Below are 21,307 nucleotides of genomic sequence, written 5' to 3'. Positions count from 1 at the left end.
TGTTACCGCCGCAGACGAGGACGTTCACCACAGAGCACAGCAACGCGTGCTTCGATGAAGGAGGGCATGGTGCGGTGTGTGGTTGCCAGATCAAGCCGAGGCCTGTGGACTCGACGGCTGTTTGCGCTGTTCCACAACTACATCTACATCTACATCCATACTCCGCAAGCCACTTGACGGTGTGTGGCGGAGGGTACCCTGAGTACCTCTAGCGGTTCTTTCTTCTATTCCAGTCTCGTATTGTTCGTGGAAAGAAGGATTGTCTGTATGCTTCTGTGTGGGCTCTAATCTCTCTGATTTTATCCTCATGGTCTCTTCGCGAAATATACGTAGGAGGGAGCAATATACTGCTGGACTCTTCGGTGAAGGTATGTTCTCGAAACTTTAACAAAAGCCCGTACCGAGCTACTGAGCGTCTCTCCTGTAGAGTCTTCCACTGGAGTTTATCTATCATCTCCGTAACGCTTTCGCGATTAATAAATGATCCTGTAACGAAGCGCGCTGCTCTCCGTTGGATCTTCTCTATCTCTTCTATCAACCCTATCTGCTACGGATCCCACACCGCTGAGCAGTATTCAAACAGTGGGCGAACGAGTGTACTGTAATCTACTTCCTTTGTTTTCGGATTGCATTTCCTTAGGATTCTTCCAATGAATCTCAGTCTGGCATCTGCTTTACCGACGATCAACTTTATATGATCATTCCATTTTAATAACTCCTAATGCATACTCCCAGATAATTAATGGAATTAACTGCTTCCAGTTGCTGACCTGCTATTTTGTAGCTAAATGATAAGGGATCTATCTTTCTATGTATTCGCAGCACATTACACTTGTCTACATTGAGATTCAATTGCCATTCCCTGCACCATGCGTCAATTCGCTGCAGATCCTCCTGCATTTCAGTACAATTTTCCATTGTTACAACCTCTCGATACACCACAGCATCATCCGCAAAAAGCCTCAGTGAACTTCCGATGTCATCCACCAGGTCATTTATGTATATTGTGAACAGCAACGGTCCCATGACACTCCCCTGTGGCACACCTGAAATCACTCTTACTTCGGAAGACTTCTCTCCATTGAGAATGACATGCTGCGTTCTGTTATCTAGGAACTCCTCAATCCAATCATACAATTGGTCTGATAGTCCACATGCTCCTACTTTGTTCATTAAACGACTGTGGGGAACTGTATCGAACGCCTTGCGGAAGTCAAGAAACACGGCATCTACCTGGGAACCCGTGTCTATGGCCCTCTGACTCTTGTGGACGAATAGCGCGAGCTGGGTTTCACACGACCGTCTTTTTCGAAACCCATGCTGATTCCTACAGAGTAGATTTCTAGTCTCCAGAAAAGTCATTATACTGGAACATAATACGTGTTCCAAAATTCTACAACTGACCGACGTTAGAGATATAGGTCTATAGTTCTGCACATCTGTTCGACGTCCCTTCTTGAAAACGGGGATGACCTCCGCCCTTTTCCAATCCTTTGGAACGCTACGCTCTTCTAGAGACCTACGGTACACCGCTGCAAGAAGGGGGACAAGTCCCTTCGCGTACTCTGTGTAAAATAGAACTGGTATCCCATCAGGTCCAGCGGCCTTCCCTCTTTTGAGCGATTTTAATCGTTTCTCTATCCCTCTGTCATCTATTTCGATATCTATCTGGAGAGGATCTGTCAGATTCCCTGTTACCTGCAAACGCAGCTGTATCGCCAAAGTGTCAGATTTTCTTCTCTTAGCCCAGAAAACGTCGAGTGCCACAGTCTAGTATTTTAACTTACCCATGCATTCATGTTAACCTCGCAGGCAAGCTGCCGCGTGTTATCAGCAGAGCGGGCATTTTGCTCTACACCCATCCAAGCCAAGCTATTCCCGATCTAAGCAGGCTAAAGGAATCTTGACTGACAGCCCGTCCTCCCGCTGTGTAACGCAATGAACAGTTTATTATTACGCTTCCTCTGTAGTATTATGAGTAGGGTTCGGATGTTGATGAAAAGTTTTTTTTTTCTCTCCCGAGTTCGCAAGATCAGGCTCAGTCAAATACACATTCACTTTGGGTTATTGTATGCCAGAAAATAGTGGATTTTATTTGTTGTTTTTGTTTTTTCCTTTTCGGCTTATTTCGGGTTCAAAATGATTCAAATACCTATGAGCACTATGGGTCTTAACATCTGAGACCATCAGTCCCCTAAAACCTAACTAACCTAAAGACATCACACATATCCATGGCCGAGGCAGGATTCGAACCTGTGACTGTAGCGGTCGCGCGGTTCCAGACTGAAGCGCCTAGAACCGCTAGGCCACACCACCTATTTCAGGCTTATTTACGGTTTTTTCTGCAACTTCATTCTCTTTCGACTCCTACTGGTAATTCTCAATTAGAACCATCGTCAGGACACCTCTAATACCTGTCTCCAGTAGTATGCAGAACCATTTTTCAAAGTCGAGATACTTTTCACGTAAGGAGCTGAAGATTATTGTAATGCAACGCCAACTAAAGCAAGGTTTTGGAAGTCTAGTTTCTGTTACCTTATCGTGTTTCAGACAAATACATGCTCAGCTATCCCAGTTTTATTAATTTTTCCAGGATGCGTATTGCGCTGAATTTATTCTAAGTGGCCAAAATAGTACATTGTAAATTTATCAAATGCATTTTAGCAAATACGAAGTTCATTTTTAATTTTTTTTGTTGAAAGAAGAAGCTTTTCTTTCACACGACGCTTTCTTCGCACTACGTTACATACCACCGGAATATGTTTTTAATATCCTCCGAACCATACTTTTTTTTTCTATTTCACTCAATATTTGCCCTAAATATAGACAGCCTATACCCTGCTAAATGGCCTCAAGTCCTTAGCATATATTTCCACACACTTGTCAGCCACCAAGTCTTCGTCCTCTTTCAAAATAATTATGGAGTGATGAAACTGTTGGTCAAATTACAAACATATCGTAACACATTCGAGGTTCCCAAATGAGTGCTTAGTAACTTTTTACGCAGTTTTCATGTCGAGACACACACTGATTTATCTGAAGCTGCCTCATAAACACGAAAACATTTCCCGTGCTGGACTTGCGCTCTGTTTCGTTTCTGGTACATGGTCACCAGTTCTTAATTTATCCTCAATCTCCTTTAAGTCTGATTTGTTCATTTTGCCGCTCTCACAGTTATGATAAATGAGCTGCAGTGAAAGTACCTACGCAAACATATACGTGGCTTTCAGACAGCAACCAGACACAAATTTATTTTAAGTTCCTTTATTCAAAAGGTACCGTTACCGGTTTCGAATAATTGCAATTCATCGTCAGACGGCTTTTATGCTTTCATTAGAACATGTGGTGCATTTTTGGCTGATTAGTTGTCCTAAAATATAAATAATACATAATTATAAGCACGTCACTTTTCATTGGGGTGTGACTCACGTGAAATGCCGGTTTGGAGTATGAAAACCAGTACTCGAAACCGGTATTTTTTTTTACTGTAGCAATATTGTTGCTGCTTTGTAGGATGCAGGGTACGATTCGCTAACCACATAATACCAGCTTCAACGGTGTTTACTCGTGTTTTCAGAAAACTGCTTGAGACTAATGCAGTTCCCAACACCTGAACATCTAAATGAACGAAGTATGGATGAAAAAGAAGACATTATTCAGTTGATAGAACGTAGTCCCCAACAAATACACGCAGAATTTCCTCAGGTGTGACAGTCCACATACAAGAATGTGGCGTTATTATGTATCCTCGGCCTCTATCCTTACCATATACAGGGGATGCAACACCTTCGAGAAGCAGGTGAAGATAGATGATTGGAATTTTGTCACTGACTAATTACAAAATGCCGAGTAACACCATTAATACTACTTACTGATGAAACTATTTTCACTCGTGACAGTCTCAATATTACTCGTAATTCACGTCGGTGGTCTGACAAAAATCGTCAAGCCTTTGAAGACACATTTTCAAGAAGGCTTCTCTGTAAAAGGGTGGTGTAATATAATAGTCAGTCAGTTGACTGACCCTGTTCTGTTACCGCATGGTCTTACAGAGCCTCGTTATTTAGACTTCCTTGAAAACGAGATTCCTGCATTTGTGAAAGAGGTTTCTTTCGTTACAAGGATGGGTATGTTCTTCCAGCATGACGAGAACCCTTGCACATCTAGTCGTCTATTCGACACAGGATCTAATCCTAACATTCCAAGCAGGATATATCGGCAGAAATATGTTTCTTGGCCGCCAAGGTCCCCGGATCTTGCCCCTTTACATTTTGCCTGTGACGATGGTTGAAAGTGAAGTTTAAAAAAAAGTAAACACATGAAGCAAATTGCCTGTGCAGATTATGAATAGTGCTTGGGAAAAAAGAAGCGCCAAGACAACCTCAGAGTAGCTGCAGGTGGCATTGTGGAGAGAATTCGAAAGTGCGTTAATATAGGAGATTGAACTTATGAAAGTTATATGGACGGTTTTGTTGGGATTAGTCTATACTATTACCTCTTTAAATAATTACTATTCCTCCTCACACAACCTATATAAAATGCTCAAAAAAGTTTTGAGTGTATATATGTTCAATCGCTTCCTTAACCGCTGGATAGATTTCAGTCAAACTCGGTACACATAGAACTTGCTATCAGGAATGAACCATTGTGGGCGTAGAAGTGGGGAGGGCAGAAAGAGAGGGAAGGAGGAGGGGACGGACAAAAAGAGGAGGAGCAGGAAGATGGACGAAGAGAGGGCAAAGAGACACCACGAATCCTGCAGGGCTGTCCATAAATCCGTAAGAGTACGATGGGGTGGAACCTCTCACATTGCAAGGCATCCCAGATATACTCAATAATGTTCATGTCTGGGGAGTTTGGTGGCCAGCGGAAGCGTTTAAACTCAGAAGAGTGTTCCTGGAGTCACTCTGTATCCACTCTGGATGTGTGGAATGTCTATTGCCCTGCTGGAATTGCCCAAGTCCGTCGGAATGCACAGTGGACATGAATGGATGCAGGTTATCATACAGAATGCTTACGTTCGCATCGTATCCACACGTATCAGGGCTCCCACATCAATCCAACTGCACACGCCCCACAACTTGCACAATCCATTGCTTTTATGCAGGGTCCATGGATTCATGCGGTTGTCTCCATACCCGTACACGTCCATCCGCTCGATTCAATTGGAAACGAGACTCGTTCGACCAGGCAACAAATTTTCCGTCATCAACAGTCCAATATCGGTGTTGACGGGCCCAGGGGAGGCGTAAAGCTTTGTGTCCTGCAGTCATCAAGGGTACAGGAGTGGGTCTTCGGCACCGAAAGCCGATATCGATGATGTTTCGTCGAATGGTTCACATCTAAATCTTTATCTATATTTATACTCCGCAAGCCACCCAACGATGTGTGGCGGAGGGCACTTTACGTGCCACTGTCATTACCTCCCTTTCCTGTTCCATTCGCGTATGGTTCGCGGGATGAACGACTGTCGCAAGGCCTCCGTGCACGCTCAAATCTCTCTAATTTTACATTCGTGATCTCCTCGGGAGTTATAAGTAAGGGGAACCAACATATTCGATGCCTCATCCAGAAACGCACCCTCTCGAAACCTGAACAGCAAGCTACACCGCGATGCAGAGCGCCTCTCTTGCAGAGTCTGCCACTTGAGTTTGCTAAGCATCTCCGTAACGCTATCGCGCTTACCAAATAACCCTGCGACGAAACGCGCCGCTCTTCTTTGGATCTTCTCTATTTTCTCTGTCAACCCAACTCAAGTATAGATCGAACGAGGGTTTTGCAAGCCACCTCCTTCGTTGATGGACTACATTTTCTAAGGACTCTCCCAATGAATCTCAACCCGGCACCCGCTTTACCAACACTTAATTTTATATGATCATTCCACTTCAAATCGTTCCGTACGCATACTCCCAGATATTATACAGAAGTAACTGCTACCAGTGTTTGTTCCGCTATCATATAATCATACAATAAATGATCCTTCTTTCTATGTATTCGCAATACATTTTATTTGTCTATGTTAAGGGTCAGTTGTCACTCCCTGCACCAAGTGCCTACCCGCTGCAGATCTTCCTGCATTTTGCTGCGATTTTCTAATGCTGCAACTTCTCTGTATACTACAGCATCATCCGCGAAAAGCCGCATGGAACTTCCAACACTATCTACTAGATCATTTATATATATATATATTGAAAAGTAATGGTCTTATAACACTCCCCTGTGGCACGCCAGAGGTTACTTTAACGTCTGTAGACGTCTCTCCATTGAGAACAACATGCTGTGTTCTGTTTGCTAAAAACTCTTCAATCCAGCCACACAGTTGGTCTGATATTCCGTAGGCTTGTAATGTCCCCACAGAAAATACCCTCTTCCACGCACCAATTAATCATTTTCAATCAAACCATCCACATTCATTCACTTTGGAAAAGTTATCTGATCTTGTTTTCTCGTAATATATGCGGCGACAGCTCGACGACGCCAAAGTATTTTCTAGTGCGTTTATTCTTTGAAATAACAGAGATGCATATATGCATTCTCCATGGTTGTTAAGAGTGGTAACTAGGACAGCTTCTGGAGTATCTGTTGAGGGATTGACGTGTTTCTGAGAGATATATATTCTGCTTTTTTTCTCGCTAAAGCGAGCCAATTAACATTTGTGCCTCTAGCGGTTTGTTTGAAGAGAAAGAGACTATAAACGGAAAATAATTAAGGCGTGGAATCACCCGAGATCTGGACATGTAATGGAGATGGATTTAATACACAATTTCCTCCATGAATAAGGTTTGTGACTTTTTTGTTCTGGAGTGAATGAACGAATGAGTTTTTTCTGAATCATTTGATGATCACGTTGGCCCTGTTATTAGTGGGGAAGTTTCAGCTGTGTCGAAGAGAGCCTGCAATCACTGAGTCTGTGTTAAATCGTCCAAAAAGGCTTCGTACACATCTGGAATTCGCAATCTTTCGTAAAAGGAACAAATTGTCCAAACGATTGATTCTCCCGACTGACTGAAGTGTTAATCAGTAAAAATAAATGTAAAGATCTCTTACAGCAAGCCAGCCGCTGATTACCAAGAGGAAGGACTCCACCAAAGATCCTATTTGGCTGATTTCACGTAATGAAATATTGTATTAAAAACTGTACATAGATAAAGGAGAGAAAGAGAGAGAGCGAATGAAAATAGAGATAATACTAATAATCCTCCATTAGTCTAATTTTTCGCCTGTCTTATCACGGATCAGCCAAAAACGGGGAGGGCCTTACTTTACTGTATAGATTTATGTGTGAAGGTGAAGTGATCTGAAAGGCAACAGATACACGTTTATACAGACAAGACATTACACAGAGATAGCGGCTAGCTGTATTCATCATCTATTCTTAGATAAAGAGACGGCAACTTATTATCCGAACATTTAAAAATGTTAAAGGCTCTGCTTTGTTTATCAGGCGACAGTGCGGAACTGTATCGAAAGCCTTCCGGAAGTCAAGGAAAATGGCGTCTACCTGGGAGCCTGTATCTAATATTTTCTGGGTCTCATGAACAAATAAAGCGAGTTGGGTCTCACACGATCGCTGTTTCTGGAATCCATGTTGATTCCTACAGAGTAGATTCTATGTTTCCAGAAGTGACATGATACGCGAAAAAGAAAACATGTTCAAAAATTCTACAACAGATCGATGTCAGAGATATAAGCCTATAGTTCAGCGCATCTGCTTGACAACCCTTCTTTTTAAAAGTGGAACTACATGTGCTCTTTTCCAATCATTTGGAACCTTCCGTTCCTCTAGAGACTTGCGGTGCATGTTTGTTAGAAGGGGGGCAGGTTCTTTCGCGTACTCTGTGTAGAATCGAATTGGTATCCCGTCAGGTCCAGTGGACTTTCCTCTGTTGAGTGATTTCAGTTGCTTTTCTATTCCTTGGACACTCATTTCGATGTCAGCCATTTTTTCGTTTGTGCGAGGATTTAGAGAAGGAAATGGAGTGCGGTCTTCCTCTGTGAAACAGCTTTGGAGCATCTGAGTGTCCTAGTCTGTATCTGGTAAATTGAAATCTCCACCTAAGACTATAACATGCTGAGGAAATATATGTGAAATGTATTCCAGATTTTCTCTCAGTTGTTCTGCCACTAATGCTGCTGAGTCGGGAGGTTGGTAAAAGGAGCCACTTATTAACCTAGCTCGGTTGTTGAGGATAACCTCCATCCATAATAATTCACAGGAACTATGCACTTCTATTTCACTACAGGATAAGCTAATACTAACAGCGACAAACATGCCACCACCGGTTCATGCAATCTATCCTTTCTAAACATCGGCTGTGCCTTTGTAAAAATTTCGGCAGAATTTATCTCTAGCTTCAGCCAGCTTTCCGTACCTATAACGATTTCAGCTTCGGTGGTTTCTATCAGCGCTTGAAGTTCCGGTACTTTACCAACGCAGCTTCGACAGTTCACAATTACAATACCGATTGCTGCTGGTCCTCGCATGTCCTGACTTTGCTCCGCACCCTTGAGGCTGTTGCCCTTTCTGTACTTGCCCGAGGCCATCTAACCTAAAAAAAACGCTCAGTCCACGCCACACAACCCCTGCTACCCGTGTAGCCGCCTGTTGTGTGCAGTGGACTCCTGACCTATCCAGCGGAACCCGAAACCCCACCACCCTATGGCGCAAGTCGAGGAATCTGCAGCCCACACGGTCGCAGAACCGTCTCAACGTCTGATTCAGACCCTCCACTCGGCTCTGTACGAAAGGTCCGCAGTCAGCCCTGTCGACGATGCTGCAGACGGGGAGCTCTGCTTTCATCGCGCTAGCGAGACTGGCAGTCTTCACCAAATCAGACAGCCGCCGGAAGCCAGAGAGGATTTCCTCCGATCCATAGCGACACACATCATTGGGGCCGTCATGAGCGATCGCCTGCAGATGGGTGCACCCTGTACCCTTCATGGCATCCAGAAGGACCCTTTCCAAATATGGAATGACTCCCCCCCCATACAAGGAGTGCACATTGGTTTTCTTCCCCTCCCTTGCAGCCATATCCCTAAGGGGCCCCATTACGCGCCTGACACTGGAGCTCCCAACTACCAGTAAGCCCACCCTCTGCGACTGCCCGGATCTAGCAGACTGAGGGGCAACCTCTGGAACAGGACAAGGAGCCATGCCCGGCCGAAGATCAGTATCAGCTGGAGGCAGACTGAAACCGGTTCGTCGGACAAACTGGAGAGGCCTTCCATTCAGCACTCCGGAATGTCTTTCGCCCCCTGCCACAGCTCGAGACGACCTCCCACTCTACCACAGGTGAGGGGTCAGCCTCAATGTGGGCAGTATCCCGGGCAGCCAAAGCTGTAGTCCGATAGTAGTTCTCATGCTGACACTTGTTGATGGCCCATCATTGAAATCTGCAGCAATTTGCGGACGGGTTGCACTTTTGTCTTGTTGAACGACTTCCTTCAGCCGTCGTTGATCCCATATTGCAGCGATGTCGGAAATTTGATGTTTTAAAGGATTCCTAATATTCACGGTACACTCGTGAAATGGTCGTACGGGAAAATCTCCACTTCATCGCTATCTCAGAGATGCTGTGTCCCATCGCTCGTACGCTGACTATGTCACCACCGTCAAACTGTCTAAAATCTTGATAACCTGCCATTATAGCAACAGTAACCGATTTAACAACTGCGCCAGACACTTGTTGTCTTATATTGGTGCCGCCGACCGCAGTGGCGTATTCTACCAGTTTCTTTGGCACTTCAGTGTATACATATGTACAGGATGTCTGACTATTGTAGGCAGATACGAAAGGGGCGAGTAGGGGGCACTGAAAAAAGCAAATGGTCCAAATAAACATAAACGGAAACCAACTTTTTGGGTTTTACGACGTTTTACTACTGAGTACATGAACTGAGAGGTGGCATGCCTTTAGATGCACACAGTGACTTGTCCCCTCTCATATTTATATCTTACTCTGAGTAATTCGATTTGGGGAAGTACGACCGAGTATTGTCATTACAGGGCTAGTATTGAGAACTCAGAAGATATGAATATTTTCCTCTCTAATTGCATGTGGTGAAAAGTTGCTATTGCTTCACACGCGGACTTCCCACGCAGCGTCTCTCGTCTCCCGGGTGGTCCGGTGACAGGTGGGTTCTGCTGATCTAGAAAGGGTTATACCGACGAGTGTGGGGGAGTCGAGTGGATGTTTTCCAGACGCCGACATTGTCATAAGAGCGGGGGCGACACGCCCCCAGGGTCCTGAAGGAGCGGCTGGGGCTAGAGATTCCGTTCTTTCGCAGAAACTTAGTGAAAACACTTTCTGACGGACTTACAGCGAGGCGTGGGAATGACTTGTGTTCCCGGGCAGTCGTGGTGGGCAAATTCCTGCGTTTTCTGCAAAATCATAACTGTGATTGGCTTGCTCAGGGGATAACTCCATGACGTAGCAAAATCGGCGCAGCAATTGGCGCCAAGTATCTCCATTCGTGGAATAGTAGTGCTTCGGCAATAGAGTGGAATTTTCCGCCGGTTTTCGAGTTGCTGATTGGCACGTTTTAACCACGGCCACTGTCGTGGGGGCGGGAATATTCTGTGTTCAGCTTGTACGGGTGCTCTTGGTAGAGTCGGCTCTCACCTTTCGGTCAGAGTGTGTTACAAGACTGAGCTCTCGCTGCTCTGGACAGTCTGCCTTCCGTTGGCTGCCTAATATACTTTCATTTAATTGTAACTCTTTGACGAAGTTGCTGAAGTTTCGACTTCAACGTAACTTTCCGAGTACCGTTGGCAATTGAGCGTTCTGCGTACAAGCGGCCTATATTGTCCGTCTTGAGTAGTTTTGGCTAAAGTTGACTGTATTGGAGCTACTGTGTGACTTCGCTTGTTAAAATCAATCACTGTACCGTCAGTGATTGTGTGACGAGCTTTCTTCGTCTCCCTCAGAGGCGCATTTGTGTTGCTGGGAAGTCTTTAGTCTGGAACAACCAGACCAGGACAATTTATTTCGGGCTATACTCGCAACATTATCATCACCACGACGGGACGTCGAAGCAACCAACCATCGCCTCCGGTATGCCAGATCGTGTCCTTTCAGTTAAGAAGACAGCTTGGTAATGTATGTCCGCAGCACCGGCACATTAGGGAATTTTGCTATGTGATAATCAGAGCTCAGCAGAGCGCGCCTGTTCCTGTCTTTTCTAACATGGTTCTGTCTTGGGAGTTAATTGTCTGAGTTCTCCCTACTGTAGCAGCAGTTTATGTTGGATAGTCTGGGTGTTTCACTTAAGATTTGAGTTGCAAGGAATTGGCTCCACATACCACTTGGTCATAAATGTTACAAGCTTGCTTATGGACAACTTTACCTTCACAGCATTTATTTGAGTACATTTTTTTGACGTATTGTAAATGTTTCATGTGTTTTGTTTATTATTTTGAATTTAGTCATAATAAATCAAATTGTTATTTTGGACAGTACTTTCATTCTGTAAATCGGTAGAGCAACCCTCTCATTTCTCACTACGTTAATGAAACTTTCCTTTATCAAATTAAGTTCTATCAAATTAAATTATTGCAAATGCCAAACTCTTTTCTACTCCACTTGCAGGGTCGATTACAGTCAGTTCGCGTTTCTTCTTAATTCACGTGCAACAGGAGTTAGAAAATGGGGGCTTAGAACATCATTTCCATATGAAGATTCTAGAAGAATTTAATGTTAAATACACTGCTAGCCCCGGCATCTCGCAGAACATCGTGTAAAAGTCCCTGAGGCTCCAACTACTGATACGCACTTGAGGACAAACACATTTTAACAAATGTTTTACATGGCCACCGTTCACACAAAGGCAGATTCCATTTCCCCTCATCGATCCCTGGACGCGTTAAGACATCCCAGGCGTCTTGCAAATACACTGACAAGGAGCCACAACGCAATCCCGGAGTTCTATCACGGTATCAACAGGACTGGAATACTCCAAAGTTTTTACATGTCCAGTGAGTTCAGATCGGAGGACTTGTGAGGCCGTGGTATTGGCGAGTCACAACCGATACACATGTTGTCGATGATAATGATGTTTGGTTTGTGGGGCGCTCAACTGCGCGGTCATCAGCGCCCGTACAATCTCCCAATCTTAACACAGTCCAATTTTAGGCACGTTCACGAATGATGGTGAAACGATGAGGACAATACAAACACCCAGTCCCCGGGCAGAGAAAATTCCCAATCCGGCTGGGAATCGAACCCGAAACCACGTGATCCAGAGGCAGCAACGCTAGCCACTAGACCACGAGCTGTGCACACTTCTTGTCGAAACGCTACGTACCTGTACCTTGTATTGGGAATGATGATAATATCAGACGAAAACAGTTTTTAACTTCGTAAATCACCCCTCGCTTGTGGCGTTTCGAAACAAATATAACGTTAGGCATTAATCGTGTTGCAACTTAGGCATGACTGCACTTGTGCACACGTTGTATCGAGGAAACCACTGGTTTCCAGATAAATGTTGATTAGGGTTATTTGCTTGTTGCACTGTCCTTTAATCGTATCTTTAGTTTGTGTCTATAGTAATCAAGCACATCGTAAACCTCTTACTCAGGACCCCGCGGAAATTGCGTAATGGAGCTAAAGTGTACCTGGATTTTCAACGCAGTTCAGCGGCACACGCTGTTTCTACAGTCGTGAACGACCGTCCTGTGTGCACCTGTCTGTCAACATTCCTAGAAGGATAATTTGAAACTTAGAGCGTGCACGATTTGTTAATGTACAGCAAGAAGGGTTTCGAGCACGAGAAATTTCCCACCGAATTAGCGGACGCCACAGCGACGTCATTCCAGCATTCATTTGCCACAGTGGGACAGAAAACAATCAAAACCTGTCTCGTAATGGTCGCCCACGGTGTACAAAATCAGCTACCGTCTTACGAGAATATATTCCGACATGCTGTCGCTGCATCTACAAATGTGCATATACACTATCTGATCAAAAGTGTCCGTACATCCTTCGTAATGCAGAATTCACCACTAGACTTCGTAAGAGGTGAACCAGTCAGTATAAAAGCAAGCACGGAGTATTGTGCTGCCAGTAGAGAAGCAGTAACAGCATAATGGTTTGGTCAGGAGTGCTCGGTTTCTGATAACGTGGACTACTCATTGGATGTCACTTGAACAATAAATCGTTCAGGGACATTTCAGCTCTTTTAAAGCTGCCAAAATGAACTGTTGGTGTTGTGACTGTGACTTCGAAACGCGAAGGAACAACCGCAACTACACAAAGACCAGTCAAATATCTTGTACTGACGGCCAGGGACCATGGAGCATGGCGTAAGTTGCTGTACAAAACTCGTAAGAAATCAGCGGAAGGAATCACCTCTCCAGCTATCACAGTGACTATGCGTAGGAGTTAAGAAGAATGGGGCACACTGGTAGAGTAGCGGCTCATAAGCAACACATTTCGGTCGACAATGACAATCGATGCTTGATTTCCGGTAAAGAGTGACGCAACCGTACAGTGCCTGGCTGCAAATGAGTGATTTGGAGCTATGAATCACGATGTATCCTGAAGAAAACCGATGGAAGAGTTTGGTTTTGGGTTTCGCCTCGAGAAAGAAACCTGACATAACGTATACTGCCAAGAGTGATGTACAGAGGAGGTGGTGTTACGATTGGAGTTGTTTTTCGTGGATATCGTGTGGTTGCCTACTGTGCTTAAGAAAACGCTAAATGTCGAAGAATATGAACATGTTTTAGAGCATTGTATACTGTGTATTGGAGAGGAGAAGTTCGGAGACGATGATTGTTTGTATGGGCATGACACTGCAGCTTTTTATAAAGCGGCATCTGTGAGGTAATGGTTTGTGGACAGCAACATTCACGAATTGGACTGGCCCGCCCAGAATATTGACCTGACCCTAATGGAACACATTTGGTACATAATAAAATGGAACACCTGCAGCCGTAGTTTTGATGTAATTTTATTACATAGCAACCAGTTTCGGTGAATCAATACACCATCTTCATACCTCAACTAACGCTTAGGAGGTGAACCCCAGCGTGAGTTGAGGCCTGAAGCTGGTGTACTGATTCAACGAAACTGGTTGCAATACACTCTGAAGAGGCAAACAAACTGATACACTTGCCTAATATCGTGGAGGGCCCCCGTAAGCACACAGAAGTGCCGCAACACGACGTGGCATAGACTCGATTAATGTTTGAAGTAGTGCTGGAGGGAACTGATACCATGAATCCTGAAGGGCTGTCCATAAATCCGTAAGAGTACGAGCGATTGCAAATCTCTTCTGAACAGCACGTTGCAAAGCATGCCAAATATGCTCAATAATGTTCATGATTGGGGAGTTTGGTGGCCAGAGGAAGTGTTTCAACACAGAAGAGTGTTCCTGGAGTCACTCCGTAGCAATTCTGGACGTGTGGGATGTCACATTGTCCTGCTGGAATTGTCCAAGTCCATCGGAATGCACAAGGGTCACGAATGGATGCAGGTGATCAGACACGATGCTAACGTACGTGTCACCTGTCAGAGTCGTATCTAGACGTATCAGCAGTCCCATATCACTACAACTGCACACGCCCCACACCATTACAGTGCCTCCACCAGCTTGAACATTCCCCTACTGACATGAAGGGTCCATGGATTCATGAGGTTGTCTCCATACCCGTACACGTCCATCCGCTCACTACAATTTGAAACGAGACTCGTTCGACCAGGTAACATGTTTCCAGTCATCAACAGTCCAGTGTCGGTGTTAACGGGCCCAGGCCAGGCGTAAATATTTGTGTCGTGCAGCTATCAAGAGTCCACGAGTGAACCTTCGGTTCCGAAAGTCCATATCGATGATGTTTCGTTGAATGGCTCGCACGCTGACACTTGCTGATGGTCCAGCACTGAAATCTGCAGCAATTTCCTGAAGTATTGCACTTCTGTCATCTTGAACGATTCTGTTCAGTCGTCGTTCTTGCAGAATCGTTTTCCGGCCGCGGTGATGTCGGATATTTGATGTTTTACCGGAGTCCTGATATTCACGGTACGCTTGTGAAATGTCCGTACGGGAAAATCCCCACTTCATGGCTATCTCGGAGATGCTGTGTCCCACCACTCGTGCCCCGACTATAACATCACGTTCAAACTCAATTAAACCTCGATAACCTGCCATAGTAGTAGCAGTAATCAATCTAACAACTGCGCAGCGCTGTATTCTGCCTGTTTACATATCTCTGTATTTGAATACTTATGCCTATGCCAATTTCTTTGGCGCTTCAGTGCAATAAAATAACAGCAAAACGACGTCTGCAGGTGTTTCATTTTATTACGTAAGTAAACAGCCGAAGTCCCGTAGACCATCAGTCAGAAGGATGCACGTGCAAAAACATTTTGGATGAGTTATAACGTGGACTTCTCTATAGACCCCGCTGTTCAACGAGACTACCTTCTACGGTTCTCTCCGCTCTTGATGAAAAATTGGCTGCCATTCCTCCACAGACATTCAAATACCTCATTTCAAGTATCCCGGCAGGGTTCAAGCCGTCATAAAGGGGAGGAGTGGTCAGATCCCATTTTAATGTTTATTATTAGGTGTCTCTACATTTTTAATCTGAAGTGCATTTCCAGAATGAGATTTTCACTCTGCAGCGGAGTGTGCGCTGATATGAATCTTCCTGGCAGATTAAAACTGTGTGCCCGACCGAGACTCGAACTCGGGACCTTTGCCATTCGCGGACAAGTGCTCTACCATCCTTTTTTTTTTTTCAAAAGAAAACAAAGACTCCAGTTATACTGATTTCTCCTTCCAGTAAACAAAAATGAGTCTCCTTCGTCTTGTTGGCGAAGAAGCAATCTTTTCGAACAAAAAAAAAAAGTTTCTCAAAGCCAAAATCAAATTTCTTTTTCCTTTAAGAACAATTTATGAGAAATAAATAAGGAAAGGTTTTTTTTAATTAAAGTCGTCGTGCGACTTGTAGTTAAAGACCAGTTCTTACAGGAGCTCCTGAAGTGTATCCGCCTACAGCATGCCAGCTCGTCCAAACCTGTCTTCCTCATGGTGTAGGCGTGGGTTCTGGGTAGCAGACGGTTCGGTTTATACAGTTTTCAGCTTCTCAGGGCTTGGACGTTCCAGCTACTAGGTGGGTCATCGAAAGTGCTCCGCAAGAAATTGGAAAAATATTGTTTATATCGTGGGTTGCGTATCAGGACGCAGTGTCGTTCGTTGATATACGTCCAATATCCTAGCGTAGACTTGTCGCCAGAAGTAAAAAGATAGCGGATCGTGTGGCAACAGATCCAATTCACAGAGTGAGTTTTGGCGGAGGGGTAGAAAGTCGTATCGGGGTACAAAAGCATGTGGACGTCGATCTCAGCCGGTGTCTGACGAGTAAGAAACGCCAAAATTCGCCGCACAAGTGTCCAGACGTCGAACGCTGTGCCACAGTGGAACCGGTGGACATCCGTGTCATCCACTCCACAGTGGGTGCAGAGGGATGAATCGGCGAGATGGATGCGGTGCAGACGATCTCGATTAATTTGTTTGCCATTCACGGTGATGTACCACGCTGATTGAACGTCTGATTCAAGAAAACGCGCATGGATCGCCTTCCATATGTGTCGCCACACGTACTGTGGATACTTACGTTCGATGGGGTTGGACGGGCGGCACTGTTGTAACAATTCGGAGACTATTTTCGTGAGGTACAAACCTGTAAGTGATAAGGACCGGTAGATATAACTGAACTCCAGGAAAAATCGTTGGATGTAATAAAAGGGGGTTGAAATGGTCGATACCAGTACTGGGGCGGACAAGGAGGCAGGTGCAAAGTTGTGAAGCAGGATGCTAAGGCTCTGCGGGCAACGATGCCAAAGATTTAGTTGGGAATTGACACGAGTCGGCACGTGGATGAGACCCACCCCACCACGATCTTGTGGCAGTGCAAGGGATTCATACTGCACCTTGAATAACATCCCAGAGCAGACGAAGGAGCCGAAAGCCACCAACAGTCGTCGCGCCAGGAGATTTGGGACTGGTAGTACTTGAGCTACGTGTGGTATACGGGAAGCATGATACATGTTCACGGATTGCGCGAGTTGGATAACGTCGATAGCTCGTAGCCGGTGATCTGCGAGATTTGCTCTGATTGTCTGTAGCAAGCGTCTACCATTGATAGTCGCTGAGCGGCGCAGATCTGCTGCGAAATCAAGTCCAAGACATCGTATTGTGGCGGCGACACTAAGGGGGGCAGCGCATCTCTCCGGCAAGCCCTCACCAATGAGCAGGACCTTTGATTTTGACACGTTGAGGCAGCTCCCCGACGCTTCGCCGTAAGTCGCCACCCATGTCAGTGCTGCTCGTACTTCATCTTCACTGCGCAGATATAGTACTATGTCGTCTGCGTAGGCTGTACAACAAAAACGGTGGCCTTGCACAGCCTTGCCTTCCAAACGTTGGCGCATGCCCTGGAGCAGGGGTTCCAAGGCGAAAGCATACAAAATCGTGGAAAGAGGGCAGCCTTGTCGTACAGATCGTGCGATGACCAGGGACGGTGTAAGGCGACCATTGTACATATTTTAGAGGTTGCACTACACAACAGGCGCATAACCACTGTGACAATACCGCCAGGAAAACCCATATGCTGAAGAACTGCCCGTAAATAGAAGTGGTCAACACGGTCGAAAGCCTGGCTAAAGTCCAGTGAAGCCAAGGCGCCAGGAACACGCTGATAATGCGCTAATGCTATCATGTCTCTGTAACGGCAAAGGGCCGTACGGATGTTGTCGCCTCCTAGGGAAGTCTGGTCGCAGGATGTGACGTAACGTGCGACCTTCTTGAGTCGCGATGCCAGTAGCCGTGTGAATATTTTCATGTCGCTGTTGAGCAAAGTAATTGGTCGATAGTCCTGGACCCTCGATAACCCGTGCGGTTTATGTACGGGGATAATAATGCCTTCTAGAAAAGCGCTCGAGACCACTGTCATCGGTGACATCAGCTCTTGTGTGATTGCCGTGCACGTGGAAGCCAATAAATAGTGAAAACTTTTATAAAATTCGATGGGTATACCGTCAGGTCCAGGAGATCTGTTATCGGAACCCGCCTTGATAGCATCTACCACTTCATCTATGGTTACGTCGTCTTGGAGGTCATGCACTGCATCCTCCGGAAGAGTGTTCGTAGTAAGCTGAGTGACTTTTGTGATCAGTGCTGCAGAATGCGGTACGGCTGCGTATAGCCCGGCAAAATGAGTATGGAGAGTACGACCGATGCTTTGTTGGGTGTCGTGCCGGCGCCCTTCCACATCAGTGAGGATTTGGATCAGAGCTCGTCGTCGTCGTTGTCTTTCCTGAAGGAGGTGGTACATCGACGGATGTTCTTGAGGGATTCGATTAGAAGCTCGAGAACGGACTACAGTGCCTTCCAAGTTACGCCGCATGATCAATGAGATCTGCGCCTTCGTGCGATGGACCATCGACTGCCGGGCTGGCGAGAAAGGCATCGTCGTACAGTCACGTAGTATGGTGTAGTAGAAGTGCAGGGTATTAGTTTGCCACGCCTTTAATTCCTTCCCATAACTCATCAGAGTCTTCCTGAGGGTCGGCTTTGCACAGGAGAGCCACCATGATAAGGTGGAGTCATAAGCTTCTCGACGATGGCGGCAGCGTGCCCACGCTTCTTCGACCATACGGCGACAGTCTGAGGAGGTCAGGTGAGCGACATTGAGTTTCCACAGACCACGACTATGCCACACTTGCTGTCGGGCGAGAGTGACGTCACAGAGGTACGCATCATGGTCTGAAAAGGCCAAGGGCCAGACTTCCGCATGACGTGTGCCATCAGCAAGGGAGCGGGTAACGTAGATGCGATCTATGCGGCTTGACGAGTGAGAGGTGTAGAATGTATAGCCCGGTTGAATTCCGTGGAGCTTCTTCCATGTGTTAACAAGTCGTAGACGGTCGATGACCACTGAGAGAGATGCACAAGGGGAATGTCACGGGAGTTGGTCCGCGGGCTCTTGTGTCGAGTTAAATTCCCCACCGAGTACCAAATCGTCCTACGGACCGGTGAAGAGGGGTGTGACGCTTTCGGTAAAAAAAGTTCGTCGGTCGTGACTGCGGCCAGTGCCGGACGGAGCGTAGACATTAATAATACGCACGCCGAACAGTGTGAGGGCCATACCTCGCGCAGTGGGGAGGTAGATGACGTCCTCTGCAGGGAGTCCGTCGCGTAGCAGGATGGCGACGTCCCTACCGGTGTCGGATGCGGGGGAAACATGGGCGTTGTATCCGGTGGGAACTAGGAAGTCAGCCACAAACACCTCTTGTAAGAGTGCTATATCCACATCCGCAGAGTAAATAGTGTCTCGGAACATGGCCAGTTTATGGGGGGCACGAATGGTGGCAGGATTCATCGTGGCGATACGATATTGCTGTGTACGGCCATCCTCAGTATTTGCGGAACGTGCGGTAGAAGTAGCCGGCAGGTGGAGACCCGCCGGTGGTCCCGCAGTGGTGATAATTACTGGCGGGGCGCCAGCCCCAGTGTCGCCGAGGTGGACTCCTGTGCAGACACGCTGGCAGTCTGTTCCACTTCTTCTTCAACGTCATCGGCCCAGGAAGCTGACGACGTGGACATGTGACGGTCACGTACTTCCGGTACGGGTGTTGTGGATTCCGCAACATGAGTGGCAGGGGGACCGCCGTCATCATTCGTTGACAACGGCGAGGACATGTCTCGAACCGGGAGAGGAGGCGTCACAGGAGGGGCGCCTGTTGCTGCTGCATCGCGTGACTGGACGCAATGTGGGAGATCACCGTCAGACAACAGGTCGACATCTCGCGGGGCCGACTGAAAAAGGGCGTCATCGGAAGGCGTTCGTCGTCGTTTCCTGTGTTTGCGAGGCGACCGCTGTTTTCTGACGTGGCCTCCTGAATCAGAATGTGGTCGCCCGTCGTCTGACACCGAACCCGTCTGGACAAAGGCAGACGTCGGCACGACACCAAGGTCGACGTCCATGGTTCCAACAGGAACATCGGTTTCGGTCTGCAACCCGGACGGTCCTGAAGCGAGCACTGGAGGCGATTCCGTGCTTGTGTCGTCGGCACGTTGTGCTGCGGCGGGTGCCGCTGACGATGCTGCTGGCGCAATCGAGATTGGTACGACGGGGTCCTGTGCAATCTTGGCGTAGGTGATGGGTAAGGACGTGACCGTCGAAGCCTGGGTCTCTTCACGTAACGGCGTCTGTATTAAACGGCGGTGTAAGCATTTGGAACGTACATGTCCCTCCTGGCCACATCCTGCGCACGTTCGTGGCTGTCCATCGTACATGACGATGGTCCTCACACCGCCAATCAGCAGGTTTCGTCAGCTCAGTTTTTATTTGCCGAACGCCATTTAATACGGGGTAGGTCGTAAATGTTTGCCACTTCTCCGCGACGTGACCCAAGACGGTGCCATATGATTGGAAAGCGGCAATGACCACATCCTGAGGCACCTCGAACGGGAGCTCAAACACCCGCAATGTCCGGGGACCGAATCCAGCATGGGCGACTGTCACAGCACCCATATGTCCATTAGAGTGTTTAAATTTCAGTCCGGTGGCGTGACGGTGAATTATGTCATTGCAAATTTCCTCCGTCGACATCTTGATGTAGACAACACTTCCAGTGATGGTAAAATGTATGCCGATTACGTCCTGGGGGTTCAAACGTAGATCCTCACGTATGAACTGTACGACTTCGAAAGCTCTGGGTCGTGGATGTTCGGCCTGAAACGTTACTTTGATCGTTGCACGGCGGTACGAGTGCGCCATGGTGTACGTTAGTACTGGACTCGATAGACACAAACACCGCGACGCGGAAGTAAACCCCGCCGAGAGCGGAGCGTTGGACGGCGCGCGGAGCAGCTTCGCACGCTAGCACGGCTGCGAGCCGACTGACCATCTGAGCCACCGAAGCAGTTTCATGAAGTGCATTTGTTTACATCTACCGAGGTGCCGCAGTGGTTAGCACAGTGGACTCGAGTTGAGGAGAACGACGCATCAAATTCGCGTCCGTCCATCCATATTCAGGTTTTCCATCAATTATCTAAATCGCTCTAGGGAACTGTAGGGATGGTTCCTTGGACGTAGTGAGGCCGATTTCATTCTCCGTCCTTGAAAGATTTTGAGCTTGTGCTCCGCCTATGATGAACTCAGTGCCGGCGGAAAGTTAAACCCTTTCCCTCTTTCGTTTTATATCTGTACTCAGCAAGCTATCGACAGGTGTGTGACAAAGGGTCCTTTTATCCCTTGCAGAGGTGGGTATGTGGTGCATTTATCCACACGTACCAC

The 21,307-nt window shown here is 46.7% G+C and overlaps 1 protein-coding gene across 1 annotated transcript in view; it reads right to left on the bottom strand.

Moving 5' to 3' along the window:
* LOC126188976 (glucose transporter type 1) overlaps positions 1-21,307 on the bottom strand; it is a 1,320,264-nt gene that overhangs the window by 741,672 nt on the left and 557,285 nt on the right. The gene's annotated exons all lie outside the window — the stretch shown is intronic.

Source organism: Schistocerca cancellata, chromosome 5 (assembly GCF_023864275.1).
Source record: "Schistocerca cancellata isolate TAMUIC-IGC-003103 chromosome 5, iqSchCanc2.1, whole genome shotgun sequence".
NCBI classification, from domain to species: Eukaryota; Metazoa; Arthropoda; class Insecta; order Orthoptera; family Acrididae; genus Schistocerca; species Schistocerca cancellata.
This window is presented reverse-complemented; position numbering and strand designations above follow the sequence as displayed.